Source organism: Mastigoproctus giganteus, chromosome 3, assembly GCF_048544385.1.
Source record: "Mastigoproctus giganteus isolate SK-2022 chromosome 3, ASM4854438v1, whole genome shotgun sequence".
Classification (NCBI taxonomy): domain Eukaryota; kingdom Metazoa; phylum Arthropoda; class Arachnida; order Uropygi; family Thelyphonidae; genus Mastigoproctus; species Mastigoproctus giganteus.
In genome coordinates, this window is record NC_143577.1 from 178,197,674 (window position 1) to 178,220,488 (window position 22,815).

The following is a 22,815-nucleotide window of genomic DNA, read 5'->3' on the forward strand; positions in this document are numbered from 1 at the left end:
CCAAATTTAGTTTATATTAATTCTTAAGTTAGAAAAGAACCAATATGTCAGAAATAGAGAAGCATTTTTACCAAATACTAAGGTAAAAAATGTTCATTGATTATTGTTGCATTTTATGTGCAGGCTGCATGTTCACATAAAGTTTACTGATTACTGCCCTGCACACCTTCGTTTGGTAATTTCGAAACTTACAAGTTTGATGCTTGTTTTCTTCCTTCTGAATACCTTGTCTAAACTGCAGCCAATGAACCCACTTATTTTATAGCCAGGAGAAACGTGTATTGCCAGCATTTTCTTCAGACTTCCATACTCTTTGAAGTGGTATTAACCTGGTTGTGGTGGTGGATCACCTGATGGGTAAATCTCAAAAATAATGCCAAAAAAAAAAAAAAAAACCGTGTGTGTGTGTACCCTGTATGCACAAAAGATGTTTTATGTGTAAACATCTTTGATGAAAATCAGAACTGTTTTAAAATTGAACAGCTAGAACCGAAATCACGAATGGTGTAATATTTTATTTCCTCACCCGCTACTTACTCTACAGAATCAATGTTAGTGACATTAGTGTCATACTTTAGTCAGAAATATTTAGTATGAACAATATGTTTTATGCACATGCTCACTCTACCGAATCAACATTTGGAAGGGTTAGGCTAATAGCCTAATTGACATGCTCAACAGTGTAGAGATCACGAGTCAAGAAGTTGCCTGGTACTTGCTATGTCAGCCCATGTCGGAGAGCTCCGTGGTGGTAGTTTACATTCCCACTGTTTGGCCGATCGAGCAACAGAGAGTAAGGAAGTCCAATGAAGAGAACCTTCGAGCATTCGTGTGACATGGAAAGAGAATTGGTTTGACAAATATGAGAAGAGACTACACCCCTTGGATCATGTTACTCTGTCATGCTTTGTCACAAATTACACATGCAGCGCTAATGAGATCTACAAGAAACGATAGTATTCCTGCATAATACGCTATTGAAACTATGACTTGCCTCAGAATGTCAACGAGTACAAGCACGAGATGGTAATGCTGCACATTCCATTTCGCAATGAGGAAACAGATACTGTCAGAGATGAAATATGTTAAGCATGCGGTAATGACCTGCATAGCCTTGTACTGCGACTGCGAGAAGAAGACATCTTTTGAAACTTCATCCAAACAGCGAGATGAATGAGCATCTAAAGCTCGCCATGCTCAACCGACTCAGCGCAATTGCAAAGAAGGGTAAAAACCTGATGACCAACGAGTACTTCTGCAACTTAATAAGAATGACCAATGACAAGCAAAAGATTCTACTCATGCATGTAATTTGGAGTCTGTTATCTCCCAATCTCAAACCGATTCAAATATTCTTGACCAGCCTAGCTGGTTGCGGAAAAACGTTTATGATTCACCTCTTGATGGAAATATACAACCCTTCAGTAATACAGATGGGTACTGTAATGCCTACAATACATCAACTGGTAAGGCTGCCATTGCGATAGATGGAACTACTGTGCACACTGACCTCAAGATATCCATTTCTCTGGTTACCAGAAGGTTTCTGACACGGGTGGCAGTGGTTAGCCCAAAGCCACCTAAGTGGTATGCGCCGAATCATAAATATTTTTCCGCAACCAGCTGATTTATGCCAGCTCTAGGCACATCCAAGATCACCTCCCATCATGCTTTGCGCGATGTATGTATTAGTTAAGATATGGCCTAACCAGAGGCAGACTAGCCATAAGACTTACCGGTGAAACCCCAGTTTGATTTTGGCCATAAACACTAGTATTCGGCCGGTACAAGTTTTCCCCAATAAGAATTTTTGACCCAGTCTGCCTCTGGGCCTAACCATTGTCTTGTGCAATGGGTTAATCACCTCTTTGTATCCCTGCTATCAAAGTCCTGTATGTAATTGATAAAACACCCATGAGCTTTTCCAGCAGCCCATCTGCACTGTTCATAAAACTTCATTTATGAATACACAATTATATCCAAATCGTGTTCATTCTTTGCTACCTGAGTGTGTTACCACATAGTTGGTATGTAATTCCATTCCGAAATTACTGCTACCTAGGATTATTGCTGTACATTGCATTTGACAATGTTAAACTTCAATTGCCACTTCTCAGCCCATCAGCCTAATTTTTCTAGATTTTGATGCAGTAGTATGCCTTGATTGCAGTCATAACCACAAAGTCAATTTTTTTTATCATCTACAAACTTATACACTAACCTTGATATGGCTTCATCAGTATCATTAAATTTTTTTTTTTTTTTTTTTTATCCTCGCCTTTTCCCATTATTATATGGGGTCAGCATTTTTTTTATTGCTTTGGCATGCAATTTTCGGCCGGATGCCCTTCCTGACGCCAACCCTCACCCTTTATGCGGGCCGGGAATATGCGGTGGTCATTCACTGACCTGCCACCATCAGTATCATTAATAAATGTTGAAAACAACAATAGGCCCATCACTGAACCCTGGGAGCTTCTCCAATAACACTAATCCAGGAAGAGCAGCTCAAGTTGATAACTACTCTGTCTTCTCCCACCCAGCAGTAACTTGCCCCTAATGCTACGTTTTTCCAGTTTGTACAGCAGTCTTCTATGTGGAGCAGTGTAAAACCTTTTCTGAAATCTATGTATATGATGTCAGAATTATTTTTTGCATCCAGTTCCTTTGTTACTACATCAATCAGTAAGATTTATCAGACAAGATCATCTGCTAACAAATTCATGATTCCATGCTGTGGCTGCAGTATGACTGCAGAGTAATAAGTATAACTCCAGATGGGCCAGTATTATATTTTTAACCAGTGACTCTATTATTTTTCCTGAAATATGTTGAGCTTACAGATCTGTAATTATTCAGTTCACCCTTTGATCCTTCTTTATGAATTGGGGATACATTTGCAATAGCTAGTCCATAGGGACTACCTCTGAATCCAAGAGTGCTTTTGTAATTATGTCTAAAAGTTTTCTTACCTCTTTTTATGCCTCCCTTACTATAATCAGATAGATCAAATCCAACTCAGGTCCATTATTGATGTTTGTCTTCAACAATTTCTCTTTCCCTATCCTCTCAGTTATCACAAAAATATTTAGTGCTCCCTGGCACTTTTGGCATCCCCATATCTAAAAAATTGCTAATGTGTGACTGCTGGTGCAAAATGTCTATTTACTTTTTGAGCAACCTGAGCTTTAACAGTTAAAGCATTCCCAAATATAGCTGACCAATGTGATTCATTCTCTTCTTTGTAGTGTTTATATCAGTACAGAAGTCTGCTGCTTTTCATTGTGTTCTTTTCCAGTACCCAGGGTTCTGAGCTGGATATCATCATTCTTCTCTTCTTTGGTGATTCTCTCTCTCTCTCTCTCTCAGGGTAGTTCAGAAATTTTTTTTTTTTGGCTGGTGCAGCATAAGCCTCAGGCTTCCTTGCGCCATATGGCTAATGATAATAATAATAACCTACCTTAGCTTGGCTAACCTCCTTTATATTCTACTCTAGGTTTATATGTCACCTGATAATTTATACATGTCGTGTATTTTTATTTTTCTTCTCTCTCACTAGTCTCATCAGTTCATGGCCCCCGAGTGCTAAGTGATCTTTTGAGTGATATATAGAGTGCTCTTTCACAGCGAAAAAGTTATATTTAGTTTCCACTCTCTCTTCTTCCTGTTTTTTTCAAGTGATTCTATACTTTAAAAGATTTCAAGTAAAAATCCAGAAAGGAAATTCACCTTTCTTTCCTTGTTTATATACTTGGTCTGTACTTGTTAACAGGAGAGACTGCTTCTACAGGAATGGGATACACTTAAATAGAAAGGGTGCAAGAATGTTTGCTGATGCTATCGAAGCAGTGCTAGGTAGGTGGGAAAACTGCTAGATCGGGGGGGGATACATGGACTAATAGATTAACAGTAGCCACCGGCAGAGGTGAAAGTGATTCTTGCACTGCTTCTATTGGAATGAGCCACAGCCTGGAAAATAAGATACAGGATATTTCAGTGACTGCTGGGAATCATTGGGGTACAAGTAAACACATGGGTTGTGTTAGGGTAGCTAAGAAAAAGAACAAGTGCATGTATACTTGTGTGTACACCAATGCTAGGAGATTAGTAAATAAATTTGATGAATTTGAGGTATTGCTTAAAACATCAAAGGCAGATATTGCTGGGATTTCAGAGACGTGGTGTCACACAGATATAAGGAATGCAGAACTGGAATTTGGGGAGTACAATGTCTACAGAAGGGATAGACAGGATAGGAAGGGAGGAGGGGTTATGCTATTAGTTAAGAAATACATAAAATCCAAGGAAGTGAAGCCAGTGGACATTGCTGGACAGTGCAGTGTCGAGTCAGTATGGTGTGACATAAGCATTGGGAGATCAAAATTGAGAGTAGGAGTGTGCTATAGGCCTAATGACTCTGATGAGTATAATAAGAAATTGTACAGGGAAATAGAGTGGGCCAGTAAATCAGAGAGTCTTATAATGGGGGATTTTAATTTCCCAGATATTGACTGGAATTTGGGGGCTGGCCACTCACACACTAGCCAGGCTTTTGTGGATTTATTGGATGATTGTTTTCTACATCAGCATGTTCGGGAGGCAAATAGAGGGAGTAATACTCTTGATTTGATTATCAGTAGTGATTCTTCGTGCATTAAGAATCTTCAGGTAAATGAACCACTAGGTTGCAGTGATCACAGTGTGCTGAAGTGGGATTTACTCAAAGAGGTAACTACCATTAGGGGTAAAGGGAAGGGTTATTGCTTTCGTAAAGGCGACTACGATGGACTGAGACAGTATTTAAATTCTATACAGTGGGACCAACTGATGATGTTACCAACAGAAAATTCAAAATGGGAAGCATTCAAAGAACTTATCTTGGAAGCTACTAGGCTTTACATACCAACTAAGAAATGTTGTTCAAGGTTTAGGCTAGGCCTAAGTGGATGTCAGATGAACTAATGAGACATATGGCAGAGAAGAAAAATGTGGGATACATACAAATTAACATGCGACACAGAAGCCTATGATAGATACAAGTTGATCTGTAACCAAGTTACAAAGGAGGTTAGGCAGGCGAAGGCAGATTACGAGAGATCCTTGGCAAGGGATGCGAAGAAAAACAGCAAAGAGTTCTTTACTTATGTAAACTCTAGAAGGAAGGGGATGAATCAGATTGGTCCACTTGATATCGATGGGTCAACTGTTAATGATCCTGCTCAGGTAGCTAACAAACTAGATGAATATTTTGCATCGACATTCACACACGAGGAGTTATTCAGCGAGGGGAATGCCAGAGGTGTATTCAACTCTGGCAGTAAACTAGAGAATCTTGTAATAACTGAGAGTAAAGTGGAGGAGAAATTGTTGAAGATAAATACAAGAAAGGCACCTGGGGTGGATGGGATTTATCCAGTTATATTAAAGGAGGCAGCAAAGGAAGTAAGCAAACCCTTAGCCATAATTATGAGAGCTTCCTTGGACTCAGGGGAAGTACCCATGGACTGGAGATGTGCAAATGTGACCCCAATTCACAAAGGAGGATCAAAGGCTGACACAAGTAATTATAGACCTGTTAGTTTAACTTCTGTTCCCGCAAAATTAATGGAGGCACTGGTTAAAGAAGCACTGCAGGATCATCTAGACAAGACTTCAGTTATAGCTCAGACACAGCATGGTTTTGTTAAGGGGAAGTCTTGCCTGACCAATTTGATTGGATACTATGATACAGTCACAAAAGAACTGGATGCAGGGAATAACTTTGATATTATATACTTGGATCTTAGAAAGGCTTTTGATACTGTTGCACATGGAAGACTGCTGCACAAATTGGAGCAGTGTGGCATTGGAGGCAAATTGCTGCTATTGATAAAGGGGTGGTTGAGGGGGAGAAAACAGAGAGTGGTAATCAATGGACACTGCTCATCGTGGACTAATGTTATTAGTGGAGTCCCTCAGGGTTCAGTGTTGGGTCCATTATTGTTTTCTGTATTTATAAATGATAATTGATGATGGTATATCAAGCTTTGCAGATATTTGCAGACAATACGAAGGTTGGCAGGGTTGTCAAGGACACTACTGACACTATGCTACTGCAACAGGATCTGGAAAGGCTGAGCAGATGGGCTGAGAGGTGGCAAATGAAGTTTAACATTGACAAATGTAAAGTACTACATATGGGAAACAGCAACACCAGAGCAACATATCAACTCTATGGTACTACACTGACAGTGGTAGAGAATGAAAGGGGTGGTTGTGCAGGCAGATATGAAGTTTTCTGAGCAGTGCAGAAGGGCTGCAAGAGTAGCTCATGGTATATTGTCGATGATATATAGGAATTTTTCTAGCAGGGATAAGGAGGTGATTATTCCCTTGTATAAGGCAATGGTCAGGCCACACCTAGAGTACTGTATACAGGTCTGGAGGCCTCATTTCAAGAAGGATGTAAGGATGCTGGAACGAGTACAGAGAAAGGGCAACAAGATTGGGGAATGGAACAAAGGGGTGCTCTTACGAAGAGAGGCTTAAGTTTTGCATATTACAGTGTCTGGAGACTAGGCACCAGCGAGGTGATCTGATTGAGGCGTATAAAGCCTTGAATGGTTTGAGCATGCTCAATGCTGATGGGATTCTTCCTCTTGCTCAGAAAAATCACCTGAAAGGGCATAAATTCAAATTGAGGAAAGACAGATGTAGGATAGACGTGAGGAAATTTGCCTTTAGCCAGCGGGTGTTTGGTTGGTGGAACAAACTTCCATCCCTTGCCGTGGAAGTTGATAGCCTAAATAAGTTTAAGGCTCAGCTGGACAGGTATTTCGAACGAACAGAGGGGTGAAGTGGAAGTGGTTATTTTTTATTTATTTATTTTTATTTTATTTTATTTATTTTATTTTTTTTTTTGGCTGATGCTGCATAAGCTTGCTTTCTTGCATCAAATGCCTCTACTAATGCTAATGCTAATATATCTATATAATCCATACTAAGCGAACTAACTTTCTCAACTGCTTGCTCACTGGTGGCACCGCTCCTGCCTCCATGTGACGGGACCAGTAACCTGGGAGAAAAAAGCTACTCTCCCAGGGCTAAAAGGAGCAGAGATGGACTTAAATAATTTTCCTCCTTTAGAGCCATCAAGCTCAACGTCAGAGATGCCCAATGAAAATGACACAAACCAACTGAAAAGGCTTCAAAGAGAAGCAGAGTGTTCTATCCTCTCTAACTTTCTGGCGATACATTCTCTGTCTACTCCGCCTGTGGGCAAGTTATCACCATTTATGATCCAAAAATATTTGAAATCTATTGCGGATCAGCAAACATGGTGAGGATACTATAATCAGGTGATCTCCTGGTTGAAAGAGCCACCACCAAACATTGAGCGACTATTAAAGACATTTGGTGGGTTGCCAGTATCTGTTACTCCCCACAATACCTTAAATTCTTCGAAAGGTATCATCACAGAGTGGGACCTACTTTCAGTGTCCGAGAACTTAGTAATCTGAAGATAATCAGTGCGAAGCGCATAATGATTAAAAAAGTCTCGTCCCAACTTGATCCATCATTTTAACCTTCAGCACTCCTTATTTGCCATCCACTGTGAAAGTTGGCTATTTAAACTGCCGAATTCGTCCGTACATCCTGAATCGTCTTAACTGTTTTAAATGCCAGAAATATGGCCACTCTCAGCAGGCATGCAGAGGCGATGCCGTCTGTCTGTGGCTCTTAGGATCATACACAAGCATATTGCTCAGCCTCAGCTCCCATGTGTCCCAACTGCAAAAGAAGTTGTCCTCCGTTTTCTAAATCATGTTATATGTGAAAATCTTATAAAGGAAATTCAAAGATACAAAATAGAATATATCCTGAAGCACACAGACAAATTATATTGACCATGCACAGCAGTCTATCCTATGTGTCTCACACCTGACACTATCTCTCAACTGCAGCTCAAACAGATGTGTCAATACCACCAATCACCTCCCTGACAAACTGGCTTAAAGAAATATTATTAACCTCCAGAAAAGATACTCCTAAAACTAAAACCAGTGAAGCCACTAACACTCCAATTAGTATCCCAACTCATACTCCAACAGTCTCGCAGGACACTGAAAGAATAAAAACTACTAAAGATTGTAAGAAAGCCGAATCACCAACCAACAGTATGGAAGTGGATGTACACCCGGATTATGAGGAACCCATCCTAGAATTGGATGCCAATGACACTATGGATACTGGTTGCCCCACATTCCCAAAAAAAAAAAAAAAAAAAAAAAGACCAGAAAAAATGCCCCGCATACAAAAAACAGCCAGATAAATCATCCTCAGGTAAACCTAAATAATCTGTAACATCATACAGTGGAATTGCAGAGGATTAAGCAGTCATTTTGATGACTTAACGGATTTAATAGCTCAATTCATTTCCGTAGGTTTATGCCTACAGGAAACATTCTTGTCACCCAAAGTTTTGCCAAAATTCTTCAATTATATGATGTTCAGATGAGAAAAGAACTCAATGTCTGCTGCACTCCATGGAGATTCTGATTCTGGTTAATTCTAACGTGCCATCCAAGCCGGTCCAGTTAGAAACCAATCTAGAAGCTGTGACTGCTTGTATTGCAGTTGGTTCATCAGTTACCATTTTTCTGTTTATATTCCACTATCTCTACATCTTTCTCATTCAGAACTTGACAACCTCATTACACAACTCCCAACTCCAGTTTGTCTTTTCGGTGACTTTAATGGACATCATCCATTGTGGAGGTCTGCTACAATGAACAGAAAAGGCAAATTAATTGAAGAATTTATGAATAATAATGATCTTAATTTACTAAACTTTGAATCTCCTGCTTACATCCACCTACCTACAGGATCTACTTCTGCAGTTGACTTGTCAATTTGTTCTCCATCCATCTTTCCAATCTTAACATGGTCGGTATTATCCAATCCCCTTAACAGTGACCACTTTCCAATAATTTGCTCAATACTAACAGAGGTAACTCAGAATCCCGATCAACGATCCAGTTGGAATAGTGGTGTAGCTACCATGTAGGCAGGCAAGGCAATTGCCTCCGGGCCCTTTAGGGTCCCGGTGTCTTTGGCTGTCTTCTGTTTTTGCAATTTTCATTATTTAAGTAGGGGCCCGAACATGTTTTACATGCTTCCGGGCCCGAAAAAGGGTAGCTACGCTACTTAGTTGAAAGTTTAGTAAGGCAAACTGGGATGGCTATTCTGTCTCTTTCTGTGATTTTGATGGCTATTGTGATTGCGACAAATGCTTTCATTCCAAAATCATACTCACCGAAATCACTGGTGGAATGCAGAGTGCTGTAATGCCAAACAAGAGAAAAACCGTGCATGGAATAATTTCCGGAAGTGTCCTACTACCAGTAACTTAATTGCTTATAAAAGGCTTAAAGCAAAAGCAGGGCAAATTAGAAGGAAAACAAAATGCTTTCCTTCTAATTTTATTACTTTTGTATCAACCATCACAAAAGACACTGACACACGGATCATCCGGAGGAGGATACAAGCGCTAAATGGCAAATTTGTTCGACTGCCGTTTTTGATACTTCACTGGAAAGGGAAAGTCATGTCTACTCCTGCATAAGTTGCCTTATGTGTTAGCAAAATCTTTTGCCACCATCTCTACTTCTGCCTCCTATGCATCCTCCTTCCATAGGATTAAAGATGGTGCAGAACGGTATAAAATTAACTTCTCAGCACACTGCTACTTTCCGTACAACTAACCCTTTACATTAATAGAACTGAAAGAACCATTAAATAGATCTCCCAACAGTGCTTCAGGCCGAGGTGGTGTTCATTGCATTATGCTGAAGTACTTACATGAAGAGGACTTGTGTACTCTCTTGTGGGACTTGTGTTTCAGAGAAGATCCGATTGTAGAAAGTCAGTAGACTTTCTACAATTGTATCGTCTCCGAAAATGCCTATCGTTCTTCATGGCGCCATTTGTTTGTTATCATCATACCAAAATCAGGCAAAGATCCTTCCCTGGTTCAAAATTATAGGCCAGTATCTCTCATGAGCTGTGTAGGAAAAATTTTTGAAAGGATGGTTTATACAAGGTTCACTTACATCCTGGAGTCACAGAATCTCCTTCCAGACCATCAGTAAGGATTTTGGAAGAACAGATCAATGCTAAATGTGCTTATCAAAGCTGAATCTCATATTTGCAATGCCTTTGTCATGAAACAACATCTAGTCATGGTCAACTTAGATCTTGAAAAGGCATTTGATACTACTTGGTGTCATGGTATTATAATGGATCTTTACCATCTAGGTCTAAGGGGACAGTTTCCTGAAATAATTCAAAATTTCTTGCAGCTTCGGTATTTTCAGGTCTGATATAAAAATGCACTCTCTACATCCCACATTCAAGAGGAATGTGTACCACAGGGTTCAATACTTAGTCCAACACTATTTGCAATTTGAGTTAGATATGTGACATGGAAAACCCAAAAACTGTTTAAACTTACATGTATGCAGATGACCTTATCATTTCCTGTCAGTCTAAAAGTATGAACACCATCAAGCGGCAGCTCCAACTAGCCATAACCAAAATAGAATGCTAGACTTTACGGATTGGTTATTGACTGTGAGAAAATAAATGCACTGCCGTTCACTTCTGCAAGCTATGGGCTCTCCATCCTGATCCTGAACTAGAAATAAACAAAACTCCAATCCCACTTTAATACTGTTAGATTTCTTGGACTGATATTGGACAGACTGAACTTCCAAGCTCACATTACTCATTTAAGAACTACTTGTCTAAAACATTTGAATATATTTCCCGATCAATTCTTGTCCATGTCATGGGGAGCTGACTCATGACATATATCTTACTAAACCTGTATGAGTCCCTAATCCGTTCATGCCTGGATTACAGTTCTCCAGTATATGACTCTGCTAGGATAAGCATATTAGAATGGCTGAAAGTCATACAGCACGGTGCTCTGAGGAGCTTTCAGGACTTCTCTGCTCCAAAGCCTTTACGTTGAGGCACATGATCCTCCATTTCATCTTTGCAGAAAAATATTGCTGAGGACACTACTCTTCCTGTACCACCTTGGTTATATTTTCATGCCTCTCATGATGACTACTTTCTCCAGTGGGGGAAGGATGTTTTAGCTTCTGCCAACATAACAGTTGCATGCAGCCCATGCCAACCTCAACTGCAATATACACTGACTGATCGAAAACTGATAACACTGTAGGTGCTGCAACAGTTTTCCTGTCATTTACCGTTACAGCCTCATTACCAGCCACATGCAGTATCTTCACTACTGAGCTGTATGCCATAAAGCTTGCACTTGAACAGATTGTTGAACATGTCATTTCACCAGCCCTAAACTATACCGACTCTCAGTGCAGTATTTGCTGTAAGGGAAAATTTCTCTGCCTGTCATCCTACATTGAAGACTATTCACTATCAGTTACTTCTTGCAAATAGTGCAATCAATCAGTAACATTTTGTTGGCTACCGGGACATTCAGGAATTCTGGGAAATGAGTCTGCTGACCTTGCTGCTAAACAACCTCTTACCACTTTCTCACAGTGCCTTCAGGCTCCATTTATGGATTACAAGCCTGTAATTTGCAAAGCATGTTATGAAAACTGGTCACAAATCTGGAGAATTAATACCTACAACAAACTTAACCAGATGAAACAAGAACCAGAGTTGGGGGGCTGTCTGGATTCAGATGAAACCGACAAAAAGAAGTGGTATTGGCAAGACTGAGAATTGGGCATACTCGTATTACACACCTGTTTTTATTATTGGGAGAAGATCCACCCCAGTGCACATCCTGTCAGATCCAACTTACAGTTTGCCACTTTCTTGTAGACTGGTCAATTTACTTATCAATCTGTTCTAGCACCTTTCGGTCATTCAGCAAATTAAAGGAATCCCAGAATCCCATTTTCTTGGAAATGATGCAAACATAGAAGAATTGTTAACATACTTAAATTGTATTGGCCTATACGCAAGTATATAATTAAATTGTTAAAAGGTATATGGATATAAGAAATAAACTATGAACTGACACAATTTGGCCTTAGTAGACCTTGTGTCATTAAACTTAATAACAACAATCATCAGTTCATTTAGGACTAAACCCTGAACAGTATTTCTTAGTTGGTTGGTATGAAAAGCCCAGTAACTTCTATGATTAATTCCCTAAATTATTCTCATTTAGAATTTTGCTGTTGGTAACATCATTGGGTGGTCCCACTGAGTACAATTTAAAAATTATCCTGAGACCACTTTAGCCACCTTTAGGATATCAAAAGCACTTCCCTTTGCCCTTGACAGTAGTTACAGCTCTAAAAGTAAATGCTACATCAATATGCTGATCACTGCCACTAAGTGATTCTTTTCTCTGCTAATTCTTAGTGCACGATCCTGAAGTTGTTACTGATAATCAGATTAAGAGTACAGGCTGGTCTCGATTAACACAATTAATTCGTCCCGCGAGCACATTGCGCAAAACGGAAATGCGTTAATCGAATATAATAATTAATAGGAAAAATTATAATTGGGCCTTGACCTTCTGGAATGTCCATAAAGAATTTTAAAAATACCTTTTTAACTGTATACAATGTAAAAGATAATGAAAATAATTATAGAATTAAATGTGTATTGCATAAAACAGCGGTTCCCAAACTATGGGCTGCAGAATATTTAAAATTTTCGAGGGAAATACAGTGATACTCGACATCTGTTAGACACTGCGCAAACTACTAGCTTGAGGTAGTTCACAGTTTCAACATTTCTTATTAAGCTGTTTGGACCTAACTACTAAATGGAACTGTTAGGTATTTATTTTGGTCTGGGTGCGGCATAAAAAAATTACTGGGACACTAAGGGCGCCGTGAAAAAAATACGGAGTCACTAAGGACGCCGTGAACTGAGATAGTTTGGTAACCTCTGACAATGAAGAAATGACTGTTGCAGAAATATTTGAACAGTGTTGACTCTCTCTCTTTTCATCAATCAATTTCCGATAGCCGACAACAATCTTCTCTGGGCCCTGGCGAAATAAATATCACAGAGAACCTCAAACAAAAGGTTTGAGATTCTCTGCGATACAAAAGATTTCATCTAGTTCTTTTGCCGTTATCTCCTTCGCGGTAACATTTTCATCTGGCTCATTTAAAAATAAATTTTTAAATGCAAGTCTGCATTGACTTTATTAGCGGGAGACAAACAAGTAACACGTCTTCTTCTGATGGTTGATGGAACACAATGAGGCAGGCAGCAGGCAAACGTTTGTTTATTACCCATCCGAGCTTAACGTGCGATTCAAATCTTTTTCAACTGTCACATAAAAATTAAAAAAAAAAAAAAAGATCGCGTTAATTGGAAATTTGCATTGTGTAAAGTGAAAAGTGGTACATTTTTTTCAAATAGTGGTAACTGAAAAACGCTTTAATCGAACTCGCGTTATGTGAGGCCTGGCTGTATTGCTTTCTTTCGTTGCCTCTGTAATATGCTGGTGTTGAAAACAGTCGTCCATTAAATCTATAAATGTTTTTGTGAGTTCTGCTCTGTAATCAATTCAAAATCAATTCTGTCTTATTTATATATCTCTTTTATTCAAAGGAATAAAAGAGTGGGACCTATCAAGTGCTCAGATGCCTAGATCAGTGCTAGAGCACACACTCGATCAACAGACAACACAACGATATCCTCAATGGCAGAGATCTTTGGTCTTACAGGAGGTTATCCTGTGGTACCAAAGTATTGTGTAAAAAAGGATAGTTGAAATACGACCAGGGTATGTCCACTGGAGGGGCTAGAGTTAATGACATTTGTAGAACAGCCATCCTCTTAAGCATTCATAAGGTGATATTGTCATACATGTTGGTAACTAATGATAAGAGTAGAAGATCGGAGGATTTGCTTAACAGGTATAGGCCAGTGTTGGAAAAGGGTTGTGAGTTAGGATTAAATTCGAAAGTGTCTTCAATTCTGCTTAGACATAATAGGAGGGAGTTACGACGAGAGCCTTTTCAGTCATTTCATCCCTGGAGAGACTGTACAAGACTCACAGAGAGGAATTTTTCTTGGAATGGTCTGTGCTTGTTAACAGGAGTGAATTGTCTTTACAAGAATAGGGGCGCCTCCGTTGCCAGGTGGGAAGGAGCAGCAGTGCGTAGCACACGCTTCTTGATTAGACCAGGGTTCGAACCCGTCACCACCAAATACGGAGGATGCGGAAAGGTCAGGGAATGACCACAGCATACCCCCCCGGAGCAATATGGCCTTAGTTGCTAATGCTACTAAAAACCAAATAACAAATAACAATAACAAGAATAGGGTGTAGTAGTATTTGCTTGCTATCAAAGCAGTGTTAGGGAAAATTTTGGAAAATTACTATAATTTTAAATAGTATTTTGGTATTAATTAGTATTTTGGAAAATTACTATAATTTTAATTTCTACTAATAGCATCAACAGGCAGAGGTGAAAATAATTGTTGTATTGCTTCTATTGCGACATACAGCAGCCTGAAAGGCATGGTATTTCAGATTACAATATTACAAACTTGTCAGTGGAGATGCCCTACAAACTGAGGGTAACACAAACAGTATAGTAAACAAATTTAATGAATATGAAGTACTGGTAAGCTCAACAAATGCAGACATAGTAAGGATATTGGAAAAATAGGGCTACTAAGACATAAGCAATATGGAATTTGAATACGGTGAGAGCAGTGTGTACTAGGCCAAATGACTGAGTATAATGAACATCTACACAGACAGGTCTTATGTGATGTGGGGGGGGGGAATTAACTTTTCACATATTTACTGAAACTTGTGGGTTGGTCACTCATACAGTTGCAGAAAGTTTTCTGGAATATGATTATCAGAAGTGACATTTCATGCATTAAGAATATCCAGATAAAGGAACTAGTAGGGTGGCAGTGATTATATATTGATATTGGATATTTTTAAAGATATAACTACTGTTAAGGGGAAAGGATTTTGCTTTCGTAAAGGTGTGACTGCTGTGGTCTGAGACAGTTTTTAAATTACTTTCAGTGGGACTAACTGATGATGTTACCAACTGCAAATTCTAGAAGTAATTATAGAAGCTACTAAGCTTGGTATACAAAAAGAGACACATTGTTCAAAGTTTGTACTTAAATGGATGTCAGATAAAATGACGAGACTAGGTGGGAGAGGAGGAAAACATGATTATAACTCAGTAGGAAACATGGAATCCTACAGGAAGAACAAACTAGTCTGCAATCATGTCATTAATGAATTAGGCAAGTCACGGCGGATTATGTAATCCTCGGGTAAGAATGCAAAGAAAAGTAGCAAATATTTGCTACTTTTCTTTGTTAACATTAGAAGGAAAGGGATGAACAACATTAGTCCACTAGATATGAATGGCGTACCTATTAATGATTCTGTTCAGGTGTTGACAAACTAAGTAAATGTTTTGCATCTACATTTCACATGAGAAAAATTTAAAAATGAACATTAAGCTGAATAGATCTGTCCAATTGTGTTAAAATATGCAACAAAAAAGAGATAAGCAAACTATTGGTCATAATTATGAGAGCATCCTTAGATTCAAGGAGATTCCTATAGGTTGGAGGTGTGGAAATGTCTCTTATTTAAAATTGATATCAAAGGTTGAAGTGAGCAATTATAGACCTTTAAGTTTGACTTGTGTTTCTGAGAAAATAATGGAGTCAGCATTTAAACAAATATTGTTAAGATGTTACATCAACACCAGTTGATGTAACATCTTAACAATATTTGAGCAGACTGGCATTAGGAGCAGTTACTGCTATGGATACAGGATGGTTTAGTAGCAGAAGAGAAAGGGTGGTTATGAATGGGCACTGCTCTTGGACAAATGTGGAGTCCTTTGGAGTTGAGTTTTGAGTCCCCCTACTGTTTACAGTATTTATTAATTAGTATTAGTAATGACCATATGGTGCGAGGAAACCTAAGGCTTCTGCTGCACCAGCAAAAAAAAAAAAAAAGAGTAAGTAAAATAATAATAATAATAATGAAATTAATTAATAAATATTAAAAGAAAAGGAAAACCTATGCATCTCCCTCCTCCCGTAGGTAACTAACCAGCTGACCTTTGAATTTCCCCAAACTCTCAACCCCAACCACATATATAGGTAACTTATTCCAGTAACTTATAACTGGAATTTATCCAGCAATTTATAATGATACCGATGGAGGCATGTGATGTTTATTGTTAAAGTGTGCAGATGATGCAAAGAAAGGAAAGGTAGTTAATAAAGGCATACTACTACAGAAAAATGGCAATTGAGGTTTAACATTGATAAATGCAAGGTATTGCAAATATACAGCAGTAATCGCAAAATAGAAACACCCACTTGGGTGGTACCATACTCAAAGTGGTGAGAATAAAAGAGACCTGGAGTAATTCTACAGATTCCATGTTAGAACTCCTCTGCACTGCTCAGAGAATTCTGAGCTTCTGAACAGTGAATTCTGAGAATTCATTGTTCAGAGGAAACAAAATATAGTACTTAGTACCATGCATGAGTTGAAGGAGATAGGGAGGAAGGGGATGCTGGAGACTTTCCTCTAGTGAATAAACATCAGTTTCACCACTTCAAGCCTCCAATAAGTATTGCACTGGTTGATGGGAGCATTAGCATTAGTAGAGGCATACGATGCAAGAAAGCAAGCTTATGCAGCATCAGCCGGGAAAAAAAAAAAAAAAAAAAAAAATCCCTCCCATTTCACCCCTCCATTCGTTCCAAATGCCTGTCCAGCTTATCCTTAAATTTATTTAGCTAAAAGCAAATTTTTGCACATCTATTCTACAACTATCTTTCCTCAATTGAAATTGTGCCCCCTCAGGTTCTTAGTCTTAGCAAGAGGAAGAATCCCATAAGCATTCAGCTTGCTCAACCCATTCAAGGCATTATACACCTCATCAAATCACCTTGCAGGTGCCTACTCTCCAGGCGCAGCGTTCCCTTGGGTGAGGGGAATAAAGGGGTGCTTTCGTCCCCTCACCAATCTTGATGCCCTTCTTTGTACTTGTTCTAGCAACTCTACATCCTTCCTAAAATGAGGCCTCCAGACCTGTACACAGTACTGTAAGTGTGGCCTGACCATTGCCTTGTATAACAGGATAATAACCTCCCTGTCCCTGCTAGCAAAATTTCTATATGTCATTGACAAGACTCCATGACCCGCCTGGCGGCCCGTCTGCACTGCTCAGCGAACTTCATGTTTGACTGCACCACTACTCCCAGGTCTTTTTCACTTTGCACTTTCCTGAGTGAGTGCCTCCTTAGCCAGGTGGGCAGGAGCAACAGTGAGTAGCACACGCTTCTTGATTAGACCGGGATTCGAGCCTGTGACCCCCAAATGCAGAGGATGCGGAAAGGTCAGGGAATGACCACCGCATATCCCCGGAGCAATATGGCCTTAGTTGCTAATGCTCCTAAAAACCAAATAACTCAATTCCCTGAGTGTAGTACTACGCACTTCGTACATTTCTCTTCTGTTACTGCTACCCATATGCAGTACTTTGCATTGATCAATGTTAAACTTCAGTTGCCACTTCTCAGCTCATTTTACCACCTTATCTAGATCCAGTTGGAGTAGCATACTGTCTTTATTGTTGTTAACAACCCTGCCAACCTTTGTATCATCTGCAAACTTGGACATTAAACCTGATATACCTTCATCAATATCATGATAAATATACAAAACAACAATGGGCCTAATACCGAACCCTGGGGAACTCCACTAATAACATTTGTCCATGAAGAGCAGTGTCCATTGATTACCACTCTCTGTCATCTCCCACTCAACCATCCTTTTATCCATTGTAGCAACTTACCCTTAATGTCATACCTCTCCAATTTGTACAGGAGTCTTCCATGTGTAACAGTATCAAAAGCTTTCCTGAAATCCAAGTATATGATATCAAAATTATTTTTGGCATTCATTTCCTTTGTGACCACATCATAGTATCCAATCAAATTGGTGAGACAAGACCTCCCTTTAACAAACCCATGTGCTGTGTCTTAACTATTACTACAGTCTTGTCTAGATGATCCTGCAATGCTTCTTTAAGCAATTCCATTATTTTCCCCGGAACACAAATTAAACTAACCGGTCTGTAGTTACTTGTGTCACCCTTTGAACCCCCCCCTTTGTGAATTGGTGATACATTTCCACTGCTCCATTCCATGGCAACCATTCCTGTGTCCAAGAAAGCTTTCATAATTATAGCTAAGGGTTTGCTTACTTCCTTTGCTGCCTACTTACTGGGTTAGATCCCATCTACCCCAGTTGCCTTTCTTATGTTGAACTTCAACAATTTTTCTTCCACTTCGCTCTCAGATATTACAAAATCATTTAACTCCCTGTTAGAGTTTGATGTACAACTGGCACTCCCCTCATTGAATAACTCCTAATGTGTGAATGTAGATGCAAAATACTCATTTATAGTCAACATTTGTAGATGCAAAATACTCATCAATAGTCAACCCATCTATGTTAAGTGATCCAATCTGATTCATCCCTTTCCTTCTGGAGTTTACATAAGTAAAGAACGCTTTGTTTTTCTATGCATCCTTTTCCAAAGATTACTCGTAATCTGCCTTTGCCTGCCTAACCTCATTTGTGACTTGATTACAAACTAGTGTGTCACCTGATACTTTTTATGCATCCCATACATTCTTCTCTGCCACAAGCCTCATTAATTCTTCTGACATCCATTTAGGCCTAAACCTTGAACAGTATTTCTTAGTTGGAAAGAAAAGCCTAGAGTCTCCAAAATTAGGTCCCTGAAGGCTTCCCATTTAGAATTCAACATTGGTAACATCATCAGTTGATCCCACTGAACAGAATTTAAAAACTGTCCGAGACCTCTGTGGTCACCTTTACAAAAGCAAAAGCCCTTCCCTTTAGCCTTGATAGTAGTTACATCTTTAAGTAATTCCCACATCAGTACCTTGTGATCACTGTCACCCTGTGATTCCCTTATCTGCAAATTCTTAATGCATGAATAATCACTGCTGATAATCAGATCAAGAGTATTAAAACCTCTGGTTGCCTCTCGAACATGTTGCTGTAGAGACCAGTCATCCAGTAAATCCCCAAATGTCTTGCTAATGTGCGAGTGACCAACCACAAGTTCCGGTCAATATCTGGAAAGTTAAAATCCCACATTATAAGACATTCTGATTTACTGGCCCACTCTATTTCTCTGCACAATTGCTCATTATACCCATCAGATTCATTAGGCCTATAACACACACGTATTCTCATTTTTCCTTTCCCAGTGCTTATTTCACACCAAACAGACTCAACACTGCATTGTCCACCAACACCAATTGGATGCACTTTCTTAGATTTTTTGTGTTTCTTAACTAACAACATAACCCCTCCTCCCTTCCTGTCCTGTCTATCTTTTCTGTACACATTGTACTCCACAAATTCCAATTCTGCACTGCTTATATCTGTGTGACACCACGTCTCTGAAATCTCAACAATATCTGCATTTGATGTCTTGACTAGCACATCAAGCTCATCAAATTTATTAACAATTCTCCTAGCATTGGTGCATATGCAGGTCACAAAGGAGGTTAGGCAGGCGAAGGTAGATTACGAGAAATCCTTGGTAAAAGATGCTAAGAAAAACAGCATGGTTTTCTTTACTTATATAAACTCTAAAAGGAAGGGGATGAATCTGATTGGTCCACTAGACATTGATGGTTCGACTGTTGATGATCCTGCTCAGATAGCAAACAAACTGAATGAGTATTTTGCATCTACATTCACACATGAGGAATTATTAAGGTTTGAAAATGGCAGAAAGTTATCAAATTGTAGCAGGATACTTAATGATTCTCTGGGTACGACCAGGCTGCCATGCACGGAAACTGAACTTGGCCTGTTTTAACATAAGATCACTCATCGATGAAGACAGGATATTAGAGCTGGAAAAGGAATTAGAAAATGTGAATTGGAATATCATCGGTTTGGCTGAAACAAGAAGAAGAAATGAATCACTTATAAGTTTATCAAGTGGAAATCTGCTGTACACCAATGGAAACATTGAAAGGAGTGAAGGTGGAGTTGGGTTTCTGGTCCATAAAGATTTTAAAAACAACATTTTGGAATTCAAAAGTACATCACCAAGGGTGTCAAGACTAATACTCAAGATTTCTAAGAGGTACAAGCTAAAGATTATAATGATTTATGCACCAACATTGAGCCATGATGAAGAAGAGGTTGAAGAAATGTACACCGAAATTGAGAGTCTTCTAAATGAGCAGAAAGCCCACTACACTATTATTACGGAGGACTTCAATGCTAAGGTCGGAAAAAGGCAAAACAGTGCAGAAAGAGGAACTATAGGAAATTTTGGAATTGGTGAAAGACTTGTGGAATTTGCAGAATCTCAAGGACTGTCAGTAATGAACACTTTTTTCAAGAAAAGGGTGAACAGAAAGTGGACATGGAAGAGTCCAAATGGATTAACAACTAATGAAATCGACTTCATCCTCACTAACAGAAGATATATTGTGAATGATGTTACCGTCCTGAATAAGGCAAATATTGGAAGTGATCACAGAATGGTAAGATGTACACTTGATATAGATGTAGGAAAGGAAAGGAAAAAACTGACTCGAGTAAATAATACAAAGGTCTTTGAGATAACAAAGGAGGAGAAAAAGCAGTATGTACTGGAACTTAAGAACAAGTTTGAACTTCTGCAGACTGCTCAGAACCAAGATATCGACGAGGAATACTACAACTTTTTGAAAGTGATAAAGCCCAAGAAACCTATAGGGAAAAAGAAATCCAAAGAAGAAAAAATTAGTCAAGAAACACTTGTCATGATGAACTGAAGACGACAAATGAAGAGCAAGAAAAACACTGACAGGGAGAAAATTTAGTATACTGGGTTATGCAAAGCCATTAGAAAGAGACTCAGAGAGGACATAAGAAGATTTAACACAAGAAAAGTAGAACCAACATTGAGGGAAAACAAAGGATTTAAATCAGCAGCCAGGAGCAGTAATACAGAAAGACAAATGATACTGAAACTGAAGAATAGCGATGGTGTACTTATAAACAGCAGAGAAGGCATAATTCAAATAGCAAAAGACTACTATAGAGAATTATACAAGGAGCAAGGGAATGATGCCAGCAGTGGGGAAGATGGATTGCAAAGTAGCAACACATACGACATACCCAATATTCTTCCTGATGAGGTAGAACATGCATTGAAGAATCAGAAAGCTCCAGGTGAAGATGAAGTTACTGTAGAGTTGTTAAAATTGGGAGGAAGAGACATAACACAAAAACTGGCAAGGCTCTTCACAAAGTACATTAGAAAAGGTGTGACGCCTAAGCAGTGGAATAATTCAATCATAGTTTTGCTGCATAAGAAAGGAGATAAATCAGAAATGGAAATTATAGACGTATTAGCTTGTTATCCCACATCTACAAGTTGTTCACAAGGGTCATTACTAACAGATTAGAAAGAATACTTGAGGAGAATCAATCGAAAGAGCAAGCTGGCTTTAGGACAGGATTCTCAACTATGGATCACCTTCACGTAATATCCAGCTAACGGAGAAAGCAAATAAATATAAAACACCATTATGCCTGGCATTTGTGGCTTATGAAAAGGCATTTTGACTGGCAATGTTTCGGGCACTGGAAAGACAAGGCATAGATACCCCATATATTATGATTTTGAAGAAAATATATGAGAGTGCTACTTCCTTTATTAGACTAGACAAAGATAGTAGGAAATTAAAAATCGAGAAAGGAATTCGACAAGGAAACACGATATCTCCGAAGCTCTTTAATGCTGCCCTTGAAGAAGCTTTCAGAAGATTAGACTGGTCGCAGAAAGGAGTCAATGTGAACGGAGAGTACCTAAACCATTTACAATTTGCAGATGACATTCTGTTCATAAGCCGCGATCCCAAAGAATTAGAGGAAAATCTTAATCAGTTATGCACAGTTAGTAAGAATTTTGCACCAAAGATGAATATGGCTAAAACAAAAGTAATGATGAACAAGTATGCCAAAAAAAGGGAAATAATGATTGAAGGAGCAGTAATTGAAAAGGTGGAGTCATATACTTATCTGGGACAAGTTATTAGCTATAATAATGACAAATGGCTGGAAGTCAAGAGAAGAATAAATTTTGGATGGATAGCATTCAGGAAATATAGTCACATACTGAAGAGCAATATCCCAGTTTGACTGAAACATAAAATAATGAAGAAATGTATACTCCCCACCATGACTGGAAGTGAAACTTGGGCACTCACCAAAAGAATGGAAGAGAAGCGGAGAACTACACAGCAAAGAATGGAATGAATTATATTGGGAATCAGACTGTTAGATAAGAAGAGAAACACATGGATTAGGCAGCAAACTCAAGTAAAGGACATTCTTATCAAAACTAAAGAACTAAAATGGTCTTGAGTAGGACACATAGCTCGAAGACATGATGACAGATGGATTAAGAAAATAATAGAATGGTACCCAAGAGGAGCTAGAAGAAAACCTGGAAGACAAAGGCGGAGATGGATAGATGAAATTCATGAGTTTTTGGGTAGTAAATGGATGCCCAGTGCTCAAAATAGAAGGAACTGGAAAGTTGCTGGAGAGGCCTTCATCCTGCAGTGGATTGAAAATGGCTGATGATGACTTAATGATTTTCTAATAACTGAGAGCAAAGTGGAAGAGAAATTTTTGAAGTTAAACATAAGAAAAGCACCTGGGTGGATGGGATCTATCCAGTTATA

At 39.0% G+C, this 22,815-nt stretch overlaps 1 protein-coding gene across 1 annotated transcript in view; it reads left to right on the forward strand.

The window, feature by feature from the left end:
• The window catches only part of LOC150088439 (calmodulin-lysine N-methyltransferase), a 410,297-nt gene that overhangs the window by 217,927 nt on the left and 169,555 nt on the right, over positions 1–22,815 (forward strand). The window lies entirely within an intron of this gene.